Source organism: Mustela erminea, chromosome 4, assembly GCF_009829155.1.
Source record: "Mustela erminea isolate mMusErm1 chromosome 4, mMusErm1.Pri, whole genome shotgun sequence".
In the NCBI taxonomy this organism is placed as follows: Eukaryota; Metazoa; Chordata; class Mammalia; order Carnivora; family Mustelidae; genus Mustela; species Mustela erminea.
In genome coordinates, this window is record NC_045617.1 from 129,617,118 (window position 1) to 129,634,075 (window position 16,958).

At 42.3% G+C, this 16,958-nt stretch overlaps 1 protein-coding gene across 4 annotated transcripts in view; it reads left to right on the forward strand.

The window, feature by feature from the left end:
• FARS2 (phenylalanyl-tRNA synthetase 2, mitochondrial) overlaps positions 1–16,958 on the forward strand; it is a 522,892-nt gene that overhangs the window by 73,799 nt on the left and 432,135 nt on the right. The window contains exon 1 of one of the 4 annotated variants that reach the window (XM_032341008.1): positions 2,594–2,700. The exons of the other annotated variants lie outside the window; for them this stretch is intronic. The gene's annotated coding sequence lies outside the window, so the exon portion shown is untranslated. Of the gene's footprint in view, positions 1–2,593; positions 2,701–16,958 lie in introns of those variants that run through there. 4 annotated transcript variants of the gene reach the window in all.

Consider the following 16,958-nt stretch of genomic DNA (forward strand, 5'->3'; position numbering starts at 1 on the left):
AAGAATCAAAATTAATGCTAGCAATGAGAAACACTATAACGGAAAAGAAGAATGGCTTTTGGTTCATTAGTAGACTGGACTGGGCCAAGGAAACAGTCAATGAGTTCGTAGAAACTTGTCAAGAGAAACTTTCCCAAAAGGAAAAAAAGAATAAAAAATACCAGAACAGAATGTTTAAGAGCTGTAAGACAATTAAAAGATTTAAAATATGGGAATTGGGAATACCAAAAGGAGAGGAAAGAGGAAAAGAAGAAATATTTAAAGTGATAATGGCTGAGAAATTTTCCCAGATGGATGACAGACATCAAACCACAAATTTGGGAAGCTCAGAGAACACTGTGCAGGCAAACTGCAAAAAATCTGCACTTAGATATATCATATTAAAATTGCAGAAACTTAAAGAGGAAATCTTGAGTAAAGCCAGAGGAGCTTAACACCTTACCCATGTAAGCTCAAGGATAAGACTTACATCAGATTTTATTCAGGAACCATGTAAGGAAATCAAAAAAACAACCAATCTAAAAGTCTGTACAAGCATATCTCATTTTATTGTGCTTTGCTTTACTGAATTTTGCAGATACTGTGTTTTTTGCAAATTTTAGGTTTGTGGAAATCCTGCATCAAACAAGTCTCTCAGTGCCATTTTTCCAACAGCATTTTCTCTCTTCATGTTTCTGTGTCACGTTTTGGTAATCTTCACAATATTCCAGACTTTTCCATGATTATTATATTTGTTATGGTGACTGGTGACCAGTGACCTTCGAAGTTATTCTTGTAACTATTTTGAGGTGCCACAGACTGTGCCTTTGTAAGGTGGTAAACTGAACTGACAGCTACTGTATGTGTTCTGACTGCTCCCCTCATCCAGCTGTTTCCCCATCTCCTTGGGCCTCTCTACTCCCTGAGACACAACAGTATGGAAAGTAGGCCAGTCACCCTGTCATGTCTTTGAGTGTTCAAGTGAAAGGAAAGGTGGCACATCCCTCACTTTAAATCACAAGCTAGAAATGATTAAGCTTAGTGATGAAGGCACGTCGAACTCTGAGACATTCCAAAAGCTGGGCCGCTTGCGCCAAAAAGGTAGCTAAGTTGTGAATGCAAAGGAAAAGTCTTGAAAGAAATTAAAAGTGCTACTCCAGTGAACACATGAATAAGGCGGCAAAAACAGCCCAATTACTGATACGGAGAAAGTTTCAGTGGTCTGGATGGAAGTTTAAGCCAGCCACAATTCCTTCCCTTAAGCCAAAGGCTAATCCAGACCAAGGTCCTAACTAACTCTTGTTCAGTTGTGTGAAGGCTGAGAGGCAAGGAATTTGCTGTAGAAAAGTTTGAAGTTAACAGACGGTTGTGAAGTTTAAAGAATCCATATTTGTAATATCAAAGTGCAGGGTGAAGTAGAAGCGATGAGGTTCAAACTGCAGCAGGTTATCCAGAAGATCCAGCGGAGGTCGATTCTGAATGAGAGTGGCTGCACTAAACAGCAGATTTTCAGCGTAGCTCAAACAGACTTCTGTTGGAAGAAGATGCTATCTACAGGCTTGCATAGCTAGAGAGAAGTCAGCTCCTGCCTTCAGTGCTTCAAAGGACAGGATGACTCTTTTGTTAGGGGCTGATGCAGCTGGTGACTTGAAGTTGAAGCCAGTGCTCATTTACCATTTCAGAATCCCGGACTCTTAAGAATGAGGTTAAACTATTCTGTCTGTGCTCTAAATGGAACAGCAAAGCCTGGATGGTAGCACATCTGTTGACAGCGTGGTTTACTCAATATTGAAAGCCCACTGTTGAAAGCTACTGCTCAGGAAAAAAAAAAAAAATTGCCTTCAAAATATTCCGGCTCATTTGACAATGGGCCTGGTCACCCAGGATCTCTGATGGAGATGGCCAAGGAGATGAATGTTGTTTTCACGCCTGCTAACACAATATCCATTCTGTAGCCCATGGATCAAGGAGTCATTTCAACTTTCAAGTCTTATTATTTAAGAAATATGTTTCATAAGGCTAGAGCTGCCATAGATATTTCCTCTGATGGAGCTGGACAAAGTCAGTTGAAAACTTTCTGGAAAGGAATCACCTTTCTAGATTCGGGACATTGGTGACTTATGGGAAGAGGTCAAAATTTCCAGAGGAGCAGGAGTCTGGAAGAAGTTGACTCACACCTTTATGGATGACTTTGAGGGCTCAGGACTCCAGTGGAGGAAGAAACTGCAGATGTGGTGGAAACAGCAAGAGAACTAGAATCAGAAGTGGGGCCTGAAGATGTGGCTGAACTACTGTCATCTTATGATAGACTTGAACAGATGAGGAGTTACTTCTTATGGATGAGCAAAGACCATGGTTTCCTGAGATGGCACCGACTCCCGGGGAAGATGGCGTGAAGTCTGTTGAGATGACAACAGAGGATTTAGACCATGACGTAACTTAGTTGATCAAGCAGCAGCTTGAGAGGGTGCGAGGGGGCAAGAGGGTGGACTCCAGCTTGAAAGAAGTTCCCCTGTGGTAGAATGCTATTAGACAGCATCACAAGCTACAGGGAAATTGTTCCTGAAAGGAAGGCTCAATAGGTGTAACTAACTTCATTGTTGACTTATTTCAGAAATTGCCTTCAGCAAACACCCCCGACCCCAAATGGTCAGCAGCCTTCAACGTGGAGATAAGACCCTCCACCAGCAAAGAGATTAGGACTTGCTGAATCAGAAGGTGGTCAGCATTTTTTTTTCTTCTTAGCAATAAAGTCTTTTTAAAATAGGTCACGCACATTGTTTTTTAGACGTAATGCTATTACACACTTAAGAGACTACAGTATAATGTAAACAGGGCTTCTACATGCAGTGGCAAACCCAAAAATCCATTTGACTCATTTTATTACGAGATTCACTTTTTTGTGGTAGTCTGGAACTGAACTCACAGTATCTGAGGCATGCCTGTATCAAATTATCCCGCAAGAGCGAAGTAGAAAGAAAGAATTTCTCAGACAAATAAAAATTGGAGAATCTTCCCTGTAATAAATCTTGCTGGCAAGAAGTGTTAAAAGTTTTTCCAAGAGAAGGAAAACGATACAAGTCAGAAACTTGGATGTACATAAAGATTGGAGGAAGAGGGTAGAGAAGGAATTAAGGAAGGGGCTTCTCACTTCCCTCCCCTGAGGCACTCGTGCCATGCCCGGCACCCAGCACCCTAGCCCGCACCCATGCCTAATAATACAGACACAGAGTTTTCTGGCTTGTTGGCTTAAAGAAGAGAATAACTTTCTCAACTCACAGCTGCAACCTCTGCCTTTAAAGATTACTGAAATGGTTATAGTGAGGTCTCTGGCTCATGGAAGATAGGAATTTCCAAAGACTCTGGGCAAAACTGCAAATAACAAATGAAAATATAGCGAAAGTCTTGTTCCCTTCAGCTTTATGTTTATTAATAATGCACCGTATTGTGTCTTATGCCACAGAAATTTTCGTTATGGTATCATCCTGCCCATTATTGTGGTGTCATTTTGAGATCACTCAGAGCTTAAAGAATAAAAGAATTGAATATATTAAGTGTAGGCATATGAGCTCTTTAAAAGCCAAACATTATTATAGCTTTTCAAACTGGAAATGAAAGGGCCACTGAAGCATCCTATTTGTTTTAAATTTTGATAAAGTTAATATTGATGGCTACCAACCAGATTTTTAAAAAAAATCTTTTGGGATACTCCCCATCCCTTTCTTAAAAAAAGGGTGTCCTTGAGACACATGTGAGAAAGAAGGTGCTGTGGATTATCCCCATTCATGACTGGTGCATTTCTTGCTATGACTTCATAAGGAACCATTATCTGGGAACTCCCAAGTATCTGCAGGAGGCCGGGGCTACGCCAAAGGCTTTTGGTTCTTTTACCGAAGAAGCTGATTTTTGGTGACCGGAGGGACGTTGACCACAGTTAGCTTTTTGCCTTTTTGGCTTTTGTCGCTTTTGTTTGTTCTTTCTCTCCCTCTCCCCACTGCACCACCGCCCCACCCCCGTCCCCATTCTTTTAAGTCTTTAAAATTACTCCCTTCTTAAAAAATTTTTTTACTTTTGTTTTCTTTTTAAAATTTTTTTATTTTCTCAGTTCTCTTTTTTATTTTTTTTTCCAATTTTTTTTCCTTTTTCTTGGTTAATATTGTTAGCTAGTATTGTTAGGGTTGTTAGTTACCATGCTGCTGGGCTTTGCAGCAGTCCACACTGATACAGACGTACATACTGACAGTTACCAGCTCCTTATGACCATGGTCATAAGGGCAACTTCGTCAAGGTCATGTTGACTCAGCCATTATGGGACAGAAGTGGCTGTGAAGGTCATTAATAAGAGTTGGCAGAGATTTAACAGTCTCCAGAGACTATTCCTTGAAGTTCAAAGCATGAAGGTCTTTAATTACCTTAATAATATGAAACTGTTTGAGATGTACTTGACCTACAAACACTCTACCCGGTCAGGGTGTATGCTAGCAGATGTTTGATTATCTAGTGGACCATGGCCATATGAAAAAGAGGCTTGTAACAAATTTTTCTGTGGAGTGTCCACTGTACAGTGCTGCTTCCACCAGATGTGTATTGTCCACAGGGACCTAGAGCCAGAGAACCTGCTTTTTTGATGTTGACCTTAATGTTAAGGTTGCGGACTTTGGCTTTAGTGTGATGTGTTCTCCATCGTCAATAAGCTGAATACCTTCTGTGGCAGACCCCTCTTATTCCCTGGAATTCTTCTGGAGCCATAATTATGATGCCCCTTCAGTGGATATGTAGAGTTTTGAAGTCATTCTTTTTTTGTGATGGCCCTTTGAGGGATTGGAATTCAAAGACCTGTGGAAATGGGTATTGTGTGGAATATACAACTTTTCTTTCTTCGTGTCTCTAGACACTGAAAACCTGCTTGAGAAATTCCTGATTCAGAACCACAGTGACTGAGGCATTTTAGAGGAAATCGTGAGAGACCTGTGGATAGACATGGGCCCTGAAGAGGAACTGAAGCCATACACTGAGCTCTCCCTGACTACAAGGATCCCTGGCAGCCTGGGTTAATGCTGTCCATGGGCTACAAGTGGGAAGAGATCCGCAACTCATTGATGGGCCTGAAGCGTCAAGAATTAATGACCATCTTCTGACTTTGGGCTACTAAGACACTCCAGGTGCTGGAGGACATTCCGTCATGATGAAGTCCCTGCCTACAGCTGTTCCCACCAGCAATGATGTCCTTCATCCTGTGAGGTAGAGGCTAGTGTCTCTATCAGCCCAAACAGCAGAGTACTGTCATTCCCACCTTTATTTTGTTCTCTAAGAGAGAAAATCAGTGGCATGAGGACCGGGAGTCTGGGTGGAAGGCCAGCAGAACAGCCAAAGTGACTGTAAGTCTGCCTAGTCAGGAGATGAAGACTACCACTTGAACACAACTCTCAGTTTTTACCCTGTGGTCTCCTGATCACCGCCCTGCCCCCAACCAAATACCAGCAATGGTGGTGGAGCCGTAGACTGATCTGCCTTTTCCCAGCTGTATGTATGGGGCCTGGCTGGCTCAGAAGACTTTGTCCAATGGGGGATGGAGGTGTGCAAAGTGCTGTGGGGTTGTCTCTGTGGGATTAAAGCTATCTGGCACTCCCATGGTGTTCGGGAGCATTGAGGACAAAGTAACTATGATAGTTCAGTTGATGAGTTAGCCAGGAGCCCTCTGGGGAGTGGAGAGGCCCACCCCTCTGCCTGTACCTGGTGAGACTTCAGAGATTAGACTGTACTTGGAGACTTTCGCCCTTTCCCTGCTCCTCTCCCTCCCTTCTTCTGTGGTTGGGGTGAAGGGAGATGGTTCTGTAGAAATAAACACAAATATTAATGGGTAAGCACTTAATATCTTACTTTCTGAGTTGCTTTTGATGATGGACTGTAAGTAAGGTGATTACTGATTTGAATGGGTCTCATGTGTGTTTGTCTTAGAGAATATAAGGTTGTCACTGTCTTGAGCAGATGGTACAGCAGTGATATTAACACTGATATTAACAATGATATTAACACTGACAAGTAACAGCATTTACTATTTGTTGTCCAAAGACTTTCTCTGCCTTCCTAATTCATTTTAGCCACAAGTGTCCACTTTAGCAGATTGGGAAGGGACTGCATTGGGAGGGTAAGCTGCTTACTGATAGCACAGAGGGGGTGCGAGTGGCAGAGCTCATGTCCCCAGCTAGTGCTCTCTACCCAGTATTCTGTGGCTCCCGTGGCTCAGGTCTGGGGGTGCCAGAGTCCCAGATTTGCCATTCTTTTGAGGTTGGATATACTGTGTCTCTTAAATGGGTAATTTGGTCATAGGAGAAATGGTACAAGCAGCCACTTTGTGGAGCACTTTTCAGAGCTCCTTGTGAATCCATTTGTCTGCAGTCCTTGAAGCAGGACATGGTCCTGAGCACAGATATTGCTTTGAAAATGTGAAATAAAAATGCTGGAAACACTAAGGGTGTGTGGAATTCTATCTACAGGAGGGATGGTGCCTTGTAGGCCGTTTGGCATGCAAGTTAGCCTCCTTGATGTTACAGCTTTTGGAGGAGCGTCTTCTAGCTCTAAACCTGCTCTTCTCCTGCCTCACGTCAGAAATCCTTCTGAGTTAGAGAGCAAATGTGGAGATTGAGGACTTCAGGCTGAACATCTTTTGTATATTTAAAGTTTACTTGTTGAGTTGGAAGAGACTCTCTCCCTAGCCCAGTCCCCTTCCATTAAAGTACCGATTGATGTGTCCAAGTAGTTAATGTTTTGTTAGAAGCCATAATAATATGTCTAATAAGGATTTGTTGAACAGCTGTATTTACTGGGTAGCTACCACGTGCCTGAGTCATGGAGGGCTAGAAAGGTGAGCTCACATCTCCCTGCCTGGCTTCAGCCACAGCAGCAGATCCTCTCTGTGTGTGCACCGGGCTGTTGTCCTCTCAGACTGTCCCCAGGTATAGGGCTCAGAGATCTCTTTTAGGGTTGGACCTGAGCTTTTCCCAGTCAGACTGTTTGGTGAGGCCACTGAAGAGTTCTGGAAAATTTAATGGTAGGTTTTCAGTGTCTCCTTTGCCAGAGGTGCAGCCTTTTTGTGGCACAGACTTTATTCTTGAATATGATTATTGCAGTGCCTGGTACGTAACAGTGCTCACCAGATAGTATTTTTTTCTCTTTTCTCTGCAGTGCGGTTACAAAAAAAGAACTACAGAAATTTCAGAAGAGAGCTAGAATGCTGTGTGTAGCTGAGAGGATCAGGAATGTTTTCTGGGTGAGGCCAGTAAGAGGCAAGGGTTACTTATTCATCTGATGCTGTAGTCTACCTGACACATTTCAGATATGGCTGTGCAATGAGAACATTACGGTCACAAAATACAAACAGAAATGTCTGCAATCTGTTGAGCCAAGTAAATGTTCATTCACTAATCATATAAATACAGAATTACATGGGAGACGATCTGAGTGTCCTATAGGAAAATGATGAAATAAATGATAATATGTTCTTTTGATTTAATATTATGTAGCCATTGGAATTGTTTCAACCAACTTGTAAAATGGTTGCAGTAACACTGGGTATTTAAAAAACAGAGATATAAAAGTGTTGAGTATAATCCCTCTTTTATTAAAACAATGCATGCTTGCCTGTGCATTGGGAAGTGGATTATATAGTGCATTGAGCAATGGGTATTTCTGGTGAGGTTGTGGAGCAGAGAGCCTGTTCTCATGAAAGGGTGCTGGTTTCACCAGCTAGCAGGTAGGTTTGTTTTTCCATTGTTGGCATTTACAATTGGATGATTTGCATGCTTTAAATGGGAAACTAAAGCCTTAAGGTATGTTTTTTTCTTTGTTGTTGGTTTTGGTTTTGATGGGGTGGGGAACTAAGCTAACTGTCCCCAAGGGCTCTGCAGTGGGACAAGGGAGGGTTCTGGTGGAAGCCCTCTTGCAGTGGGGCTCCTAGAAAGGTGACATCCAGGCACCAAGTTCCTGTTTGTGCTGCCCCAGCAGGGATTCCTCTTCCGCTGTCTACTGTGGGTCCTGGTTTGCTTTGGATTTTGTCTATAACTTGCGTCCAGAGGGAGATTTCCAGAAATGCTCCCGGGGATGATGTTGGGAGTTTGATTTGCAAGTGAGGATTCCTGTTCAACTGAATAATCTCCTGTATAATTAATCAAACTCTTGATTACTGTGGGTTAGTTCTATTATTCTATATGTGAAAGGTCCCATCTTCTCTAACCCCTACCAAAAATTCTTATTTTGTTTGAAAGCTTTTTCCTCAAAAGATACTGGGGCATTACTACTTTTATGAGCTTAAGACAACAGTAATTTTGTGTTTCTAGATGGGGTTTTTTGTTTTGCTTTTTAGTTTTTAAATTTTAAAAAATTTTAAAAGATTTATTTATTTGATAGAGAGACAGTGAGAGAGGGAATACAGGCAGGGGGAGTGGGAGAGGGAGAAGCAAGCTCTCCACTGAGAAGGGAGCCCAATGTGGGGCTTGATCCCAGGACACTGGGATCATGGCCTGAGCTGAAGGCAGACACTTCACCGACTGAGCCACCTAGGCATCCCTTTGTTTTATTTTTTTTTTTAAAGCATCTGTGTTTTTCGAGCTGAAAATTGAAGGTATTTATTATGGGAGGTGCTGATGATATACCCACAGGAATACAATGTAGCATATAATCCAGTTATCATAAGATGTAAAAATTCTAGAAAATTTCTCTCTAATCTGTAATCTTTTCCTTGTAAAGAAAGTGGTTCTTTATGTTCTAATACTTACTTTAAACACCCACTGGGTCATGTAATGTGAAAGGACAGGATAGTGTGTCATACAACCTTTCATGCCATCTTGGACTTAACCTGCTTTGTGCAGTAGAGGTACCAAGGCTTGGTCTTCTGAAGGTAGGTTATTTTTCTATAATGTCCTAAGAGATGGTCAAAAGACTGCCTACTGGTTTCCTTTTACCCCCCAATTACACAAGTAATGAGTTAGGCTTTTAAGTCTTATAGGCTTTTCTTTTCTTTTTTTTTTTAGACTTTGTCAGAGAGAGAGTGAGAGAGTGAGAGAGAGAATGGGAGAGAGAGCAGGAGCAGTGGGAGGGCCAGAGGGAGAAGCTGGCTCCCCGCGGAGCAAGGAGCCTGATGTGGGATTCGATTCTAGGACCCTGGGATCATGACCTAAGCTGAAGACAGAGGCTTAACCAAATGAGCCACTCAGGCGTCCCATAAATCTCAGAGACTTTTCATCAGGAGTTTCTGTTATGACGCGATTATCTAGGATGGAGAGCAGCAGTCACCCAGAGTCTTACCAAGATTTCCTGCCGGCCACGTGGAGGCCAGAGTGGAGTGACCAGGCCGGTGAAGGGCTCATTACCGCTGGGCCTTAGGGAATGTCAGGCAGGAAGCTGCCCGCCCCGAGGATTTTCGACGGCTGACCCTGGTTCTGCAGCGACAGCAGCCCTCAGTGTTCGGGGCTTTACAATTATTCAGAAAAGAGTGAGGATAATGCATATCCATTTTACCTGCTTGAAACTAATAGGCAGCTTCCTTCTGGGATTTACTCTCTGTACCAATTAATTTATAATCTATTCCACCTTCTCTTTCCCTATCTGCCAGTCACCGCTCTTTTCTGGGATAGCTGCGTGGAGGAGATGATGATTGTCTTCAAGGTGTTTGCTGCAGTTCACTGCACTGTTCTGGGAACGTGTGGCCCCTCCCACCTCTCAGCCATCGTCCCTCCCCTTTCTCAGTTCTTGTTCTGCTCCTTGCACGGTTTTTGAACTTAACTTACTGGTGAAGGAGCTTTGAGCCCTTTTGGTGGAATGAATTTCCGTTGACTGGTGTACACAGAGAGCACACTCAGGGACCCCAAACATAGGTATATGATAAACTGTGCAAACAGGGGTGGGGGAAATCTAGCTGTTTACTCGAACAGTTCAGTGTCTCAGATTCAGATGATGGAAGCCAGCCTGTCTGTCTTGGCTCACAGCCCCTGAGCTGCAGTCCTGCGTCTGGGAAGACTAGCCCAAAGGCTACAGTGTTCAGTTGAAGGGGAGTCACACTGACTTTCCACCGAGAACAGACCATGTATTTCCTTTGTCACTTCCATGCCTCGTTGGATGGCATGTGGAGAGACAGGCCATCTTGCTGCAGGGAGGCTGTTGTTAGCAAGCACCAGCCAGCATCTGGCTCCTTGTGCTTCCCATACATCTCGTGGGTACAGATCCCGAGAAATCTGAGCATTTTTCAAAAATGGCTTTTTCTTTTAAACATGTTACTTTTAATTTTGTTTCATCTTCTTATGTTGAAAACAATGTGTTTCTGTTGCTTGTCTATTCCATAGGTGTGTAGCATAGCAGTTCCTCTTGGGTATCTCATGCCCTTATAAGCTGGCAGCTCTGGGGGACATTTTAAAGTCTGTGTTTTGTTTTTCCTTTGTCAAAGGGGAGAGGGATTGCTGCCATACTGCGTGCCAGAGCACTTGAGGCAAATCTATTTCCAGCTCAAATATAGCTGCTAAAGAAATTGCCAGAGTGGTGCATTATTAATTCTTCCTTCTCTCCATCATCCGGTTGCAGGCAGGACTGGCACGATCCCACCTGCTTTGCCTGCCTCCCTGTCAGTTCCAGCCATTTCCAGCCTCCTCCAGGCTTTCGGAGTGCAAGGGACCATTCAGCTGTTGAAGAGCAGGAGCCACAAACATTTCTGGTAGTTTATCTCATGCGGCATAATCTTATAGCTCAAACAACAGCTTCCTAAAACCAACTATCAGAATATGTTGCATGTATTTTCAGTTTAGTTATGAAAAAAATTTTGTACTTGGATGGTAAGTTGGGATGATTTATGCTTAGTGATCAGATTTTTCAACTGATTATTATTTTTTTAATCACCAGAAAAAAAGAATGAAATGGAAATCACCAAATATTTCTCATATCTGCAATATATGTGATGAACAAAAGTTATAAAACAGTCATCACTGAAGTATTAAAAATGCCCAACGTTGTCAATTTAAAAAAGTACAATGGTTTAATAAAAATATATAGAAACCTTTAAACACATATAATATATCAAGGGATACATTCTGAAGCATTAATTGGCAGATTTGAAAATAACACTCAGAATACCTAATGGTAGGGAGAAAGTGTTGAGGTGCCTTCTCAGCCACTACTGAGATCATTCACAGGTTCGGTATTTTTGTTAAGCTCTGCGTCTATGTGTTTTTATGATGCAGAAAATGCATGCACATTATTTGCTCTGAAAATTACCTCCTATGTCACCCGTACATGACTGAGCAGCTCCAAAGGTGGTTGGTCCAGGACGGTTTAGCATGGCATTGTCTCAAGTGACCATCAGTGGAGAGTTTATTCTGCCCCTGCTTCTCCTTTTCTCTGCTGTGTAACTCCCTGGATTCAGGACTTGTGCTGAGCCCCGGGGCAAGCCTACGTCACTGTAACTGAAGGGATATTTATTCTAGACAGAATGATCCCTTGATTCTAGAGCAGGGACCCTGGCATGTTGTCAGGAGGAACACTTGTCATTTCCCTCAATGAAATCATTAGCATCTGGCTCAGGTCCATCCTGGCAGGTCTGCGTGAGGCCCACATGGCTGATGTCCCCAGGGCTCCATGGCTGCTTTGAATTCTTCCTGGGGGTCCTTATCCAGGACAGGTCGATTTCTCCCCCTCTAAGTGGCACCAGCAGGGACTAGAGATTGCCTGGGCTTGGGGTTGTTGAGCAAATAACCAGGTTCCTCCTTTTTTTTTTTTCATTCTTCTACTGTCTTTGTTAAGGCTTTGTGTTTGGGGACAATGGCCTTGCACTGTGCTCCCTCTAAAAACTGGGCTTAGAGCATACCAGCACATGGGAGATCTTGAGTGAGCTCTCATAGCAGCAGTGTCTCCATGTGCAAATGCCATCAGAGGCTCAGAGTAATGAGTATGGGGTGTGGACTGCCCTCTTGTAAGAGCAGCATTTTGAATGAGACCTGTTTACATATACTTTGCATCAATTTACATACCAGCCTCTGATAACTAGCTCTAAATACTCTTCTGTGACTTCAGCTAGTTAGTGCTGCTAACCACTGTGGTAGCCAGGCCTGGTATTAAGGGCATTACATACATGAAAAACTGAAAAGGCTTGTGAAAACATAATCATGAATGTAGTAAATCAGCCCGGGCCCCTCACAGATACAGGGGCTTCTTAGCCTGATTCCTTATGCTGGAGTGACAGCACATTCAACACTTTTGAGGGAGATCGTGCCTTTCTAGCACTCACCTCATTAACCCCCACCCTGGAAAAACAAGGAAGGAAAAAAAAAAAAAACCTAACTTTTTTTTTACTATCTTTCATTTAATCATCACTGTGCTAATGGTACCAGTTATTATTTCATACTTTTTCTGTTATTTGACGTGAAATCTACATAGTTCGTGAAGTTCGTTGGTGGTGAGAAGAACACATAGAAAAGGTGATGGTGAAGGTTGCCGATGGGGTTTGCGGTGTCCAACCTGTGTCCTTGCACATTCAGCTCTCAGATGAGCTTTTCCTCCTTTTCACCTTTCTCAGCCTTCATCGTGGAGTGACCAGACCACAGTCTGCCTCACTTGAGAATGGAAAGTTGGGGGGTGGGGTGAGCAGGGGGACAGGTACACCTGCACAGTCCCCTGCCTTGTGTTGATTCCCACTTTGTGGGTTCCACTGGGTGTTGATACTGATTACTGAAACAACATACTAACTCCTGGTTTGTACAGTTGACTTTTAGTAGCAGATTGGGAAGTTTTACCCCCTTCAGAGATCAGGCAGGGGATAGAAGGGATCTGTTCTTAAAGAGTAAAAAGTCCTTCAAATTCATGCTGCTCTTTGTAGGTCACCTAAAAATACTGATCTTAGTAGTTTTAGATCTTAAAATAACTAAATGTGTACCTTTCATTTTTGTTCCTGTTAAATCAGACATCCATTTATACTAGATTTCAGGATAGGATAGAATAAAATACCCACTTCTCCCTATGTTGTAAGAAAATAAATTGGGAAGAGTCTACCTATCGTTACATAGGAAGTTGTTTTAATTATAGCAAGAGACTGCTTAGTGTTTCTCACTGACCTCTTCTACCCTCAGTCCACTGTGGGCATGGTTATTTGAGAATGCGGTCTAGAGAATAATAGTGTGGTCATGCAGAGCATTCCTCTTGCCCTGTTAGTTTTGAGCATGAATGATGTAGCCGCCCCCCCTCCCCTACTTTTTCTTCATTAGGATCTGGTATTAGCCTCTTCGCTGACAATCTCATGTTAAAAAAACGTTAACAACTTGAAATTCGGGAGACCCAGCGTTTGGTTGAACCTTGCTCTCAGGAACTCCTGTGGGGGAATGTCTGCCTCAGTTTCCCAAGCCAGTGCCTCTGTTCAGTCACACCTGTGTCTACAGTTTTTATTACTCTGACTTTGTCATTTTGAAGTAAGAGCGGTGCAGTGTATTTTAGGTGTTGTGGTGCTTCCTATTTTATTTCTTTTGGCTCAGTAAGTTATTAGTTGTAGTAAGAATAGCTTCTGGGCCATTTTAGTTGTGAGCACCTTACACGCAGGTCCAAGGCCTAGATCGTTTTTCTGTGAACCTCATTGTCAGCAGTGGTTTATATAAACAGAAGTTTCTTTTCTGCAGGTAAGCCCACTTCCGTGCCCTCCTTTCCCCCACTACTGTTTTTGACATCACCTTATAAACCTTCAGCAACCAACCCCTGCTGTGGAGGGCAGCCATGGTACAGTTCACCATTCTTGGCCTTGAACTGAGGAGTTAGAGGGAGGGAACCTGTCCAGGGCTGTTTCTGTCAGGGCTGAAGGATCAGAGCACACCTTCCCTAGATGGTCCTTTATGTGGTGGGTGGGTTCGAGGGTGATGGACGGCCGTGTTTCAGCTCCACTTGGGTTTCATGCATTTTCAGTCGCTCTAATCAGCCTTTTTACTATAAAGCATGTGGAGCTGCTCCAACTCATAATGAAGTGGATAGAATTCTTTTGTAATTTGAAGTCAGCCGCCTGATGCAGTATTTTAAGAATTCTATAGCATATCGATTTCCACAATCATTCATGTGCTTTATTTCTTTTCTCCAAACGTTAGAGTGATGGTTCACAATCAAGAATGTGAGTGGAAAAAAAAAAAAGAATGTGAATGAATTCTAGAATGAACTCACTACTATCTCTTGATTGGCTGACTGCATTTTTGTCCTCCCACGTCTAAAATGCCTGTGAGCTATCTTTACTCATAAAATTTTTGATAACAAATGCATCCTTTGTTTTCCTTTCCCCCCTACTAACCAAATTTTCCAACTCTCCAGATACTGCGATCTGGATATTCTATTTAATTTGGTTGGGCACTAACTACTCAGATTCAGCTCTGACCCTGCAGATGAAGGGCTCAGCCCCACCAGATTCCCTCTTCCCTTCCGGCCCCTTCAGATGGGATCCCTATCCCAGCTTGTCACCTGTACATCTCACCAATCAGCTTTCAATCTTAGGTTCTCATTAACCCCCTCCTGAAATTCAATCATTTGCTAGATTGGCTTACAGAACCCAGGAAAGCACTTTACTTACCATTTCTGTTTTATTATAAAGGATACAATTCAGGAACAGCTAAATGGAAGAGAAGCTTAGGAGAGTGTATGGGGATGGTGCCTGTATGTTTCTTTGGAATACTAGGATCAATCATGGAATATCAAGGGTTAGATACAAGGAAGGACATAGATACAAGGAGGACTGGGGGATTAGCTGGCCACAGACTCATATTATAGTAGTTAATGGGTCAGGGAAGGGTTGAGCCTAAAGGAAGTGTGAGATCAGTATTGACAGAACTGGCCTGTGAAACAAGGTGTAGGATATAGTCTAAAAGGGCCATGGTGATTTCCAGAGAACATTTGCTGCTGCTTAGGGCCTAGTACCCACCTCTCTATACTTAACTGGTCTTAAAAGGGAGGGAGTGTTACTTACTGAACCCATTGTCTGACATTATCTGTGTAATTCATGACCTCAGAATGTGAGTGAGGGTGTATGTGAGGTTTAGTGAAAATCATCTACAATTTTTTCAGCCCTTATGTATCAGCTACTTTGGAAATTATTTTAAATACGTTATTTCATTTAATTTTCACAGAGACTGTGAAATGGATGTTCTTCATTTCCACTTTTCAGACAAGAAACCAAAGGCCTGTGAGGTCACATGATTTGCTCACATTCCAGGTTAGCTTTGGAAAGTACCAGAGCTGGGATTCAAACTCAGGACTTTGTCACTCTGGCAACCCATGATGGATACTGAGCACCTACTATGTAGCAGGCACTGGGCCAGGTACTGGAAATACAAAGAAAAATTCAACTGCCTTCACTTCAAGGATGACAACGCATCGTCTTCATCAAAATGCTAAGGAGACTCCACAATGACTTAATTAAAAGCACTGCATAAATGCATGGCATTATATTAGGTTGGCAGTGGTTTCCTGCCAATATGTGAAGCGCTAAGAATCAATAGGAAGAAGTATATGGTTGTAAAAAAAATGAGCAGAGCCATGGAAAGGCTAATTGAAAGCGTGGAATGTTAAGAAACGCACAGATTTATTTATGTAAAGTTTGGAAGATGCTACTCTAGCAGTTTCTGGCTGGTTTTGATGATTGATGATAGACCTAAAGTAGCTGAGCTATTGAGATTAACTTAAGTTGCTTTATTTAAAACCGTGCTCTCTCAGAGAATCTTAATTTTAATGTTCCCGGAGGTATATGCCTGTGTTATGTTGGGGATAAGCAGTTTTAGAGTCAGAGAGGAAATGAAGAAAACAAGGCCAATACAACATGGTTTCAACACTATTTGTCAATATATTGCCCATGATATTGTGCCAGAGCAGCTAGTGAGAATATGGGAAGGGCGAGTAGGGTAAACACTCAGGGAAAGATGGTTAGAATCAAACAAGGGAGGAGCTATAGTTAAAACATAGTGGTTCACAAGATGCCCTTCAACGGAAGAATGGATAAAGAAGATGTGGTCCATATACACTACGAGTATTATGCCTCCATCAGAAAGGATGAATACCCAACTTTTGTATCAACATGGACTGGAAGAGATTATGCTGAGTGAAATAAGTCAAGCAGAGAGAGTCAATTATCATATGGTTTCTCTTATTTGTGGAGCATAACAAATAACATGGAGGACAAGGGGAGATGGAGAGGAGAAGGGAGTTGAGGGAAATTGGAAGGGAAGGTGAACCATGAGAGACTATGGACTCTGAAAAACAATATAAGGATTTTGAAGGGGCGGGGGTGGGAGGTTGGGGGAACTAGGTGGTGGGTATTAAGGAGGGCACGGATTGCATGGAGCACTGGGTGTGGTACATAAACAATGAATTCTGTTACACTGAAAAGAAATTAAATAAAAACACACACACACACACACACACCCAAAATAAACAAAAAACCATAGTGGTTCAGTATTAATAATAGAAGAGTAGATATTAGGAGTTCTCTTTTATTAAGCAAAATGAACAATTCTTAGGGTGATAGATCAGATCAAGAATGTTGTATTGATATAGGGTTTTTACATATGACCTCTTTAATTTAATTCAAAATGCTTTTTTTTGGTTTTGTTTTGTATCAGCAACTGGTAAAATGTCGAATTGCTTAGGCATTCTTTATCACTGAGTCATTTTTTCTTTTTCTTTTTTTTTTTTTTTTTACTGCTTTGATGGAATTATCTCAATGAAATTGGAGAAAACTAAAAGATGGGCTTGGGAGCAGTCAGTATGTAAGTGGTACTATATATTTTGGTTTTACTTGAAGTGGGCTAGAAGGGAAGAAAGAAAAATTGTGTGTAGAGCTCACTCATTGTATGTTAGGCACCCAGCTAGATTCTTTTTTTTTTTTTTTTTTAAGATTTTATTTATTTATTTGCCAGATAGAGATCACAAGTAGGCAGAGGCAGGCAGAGAGAGAGAGGAGGAAGCAGGCCCCCCGCTGAGCA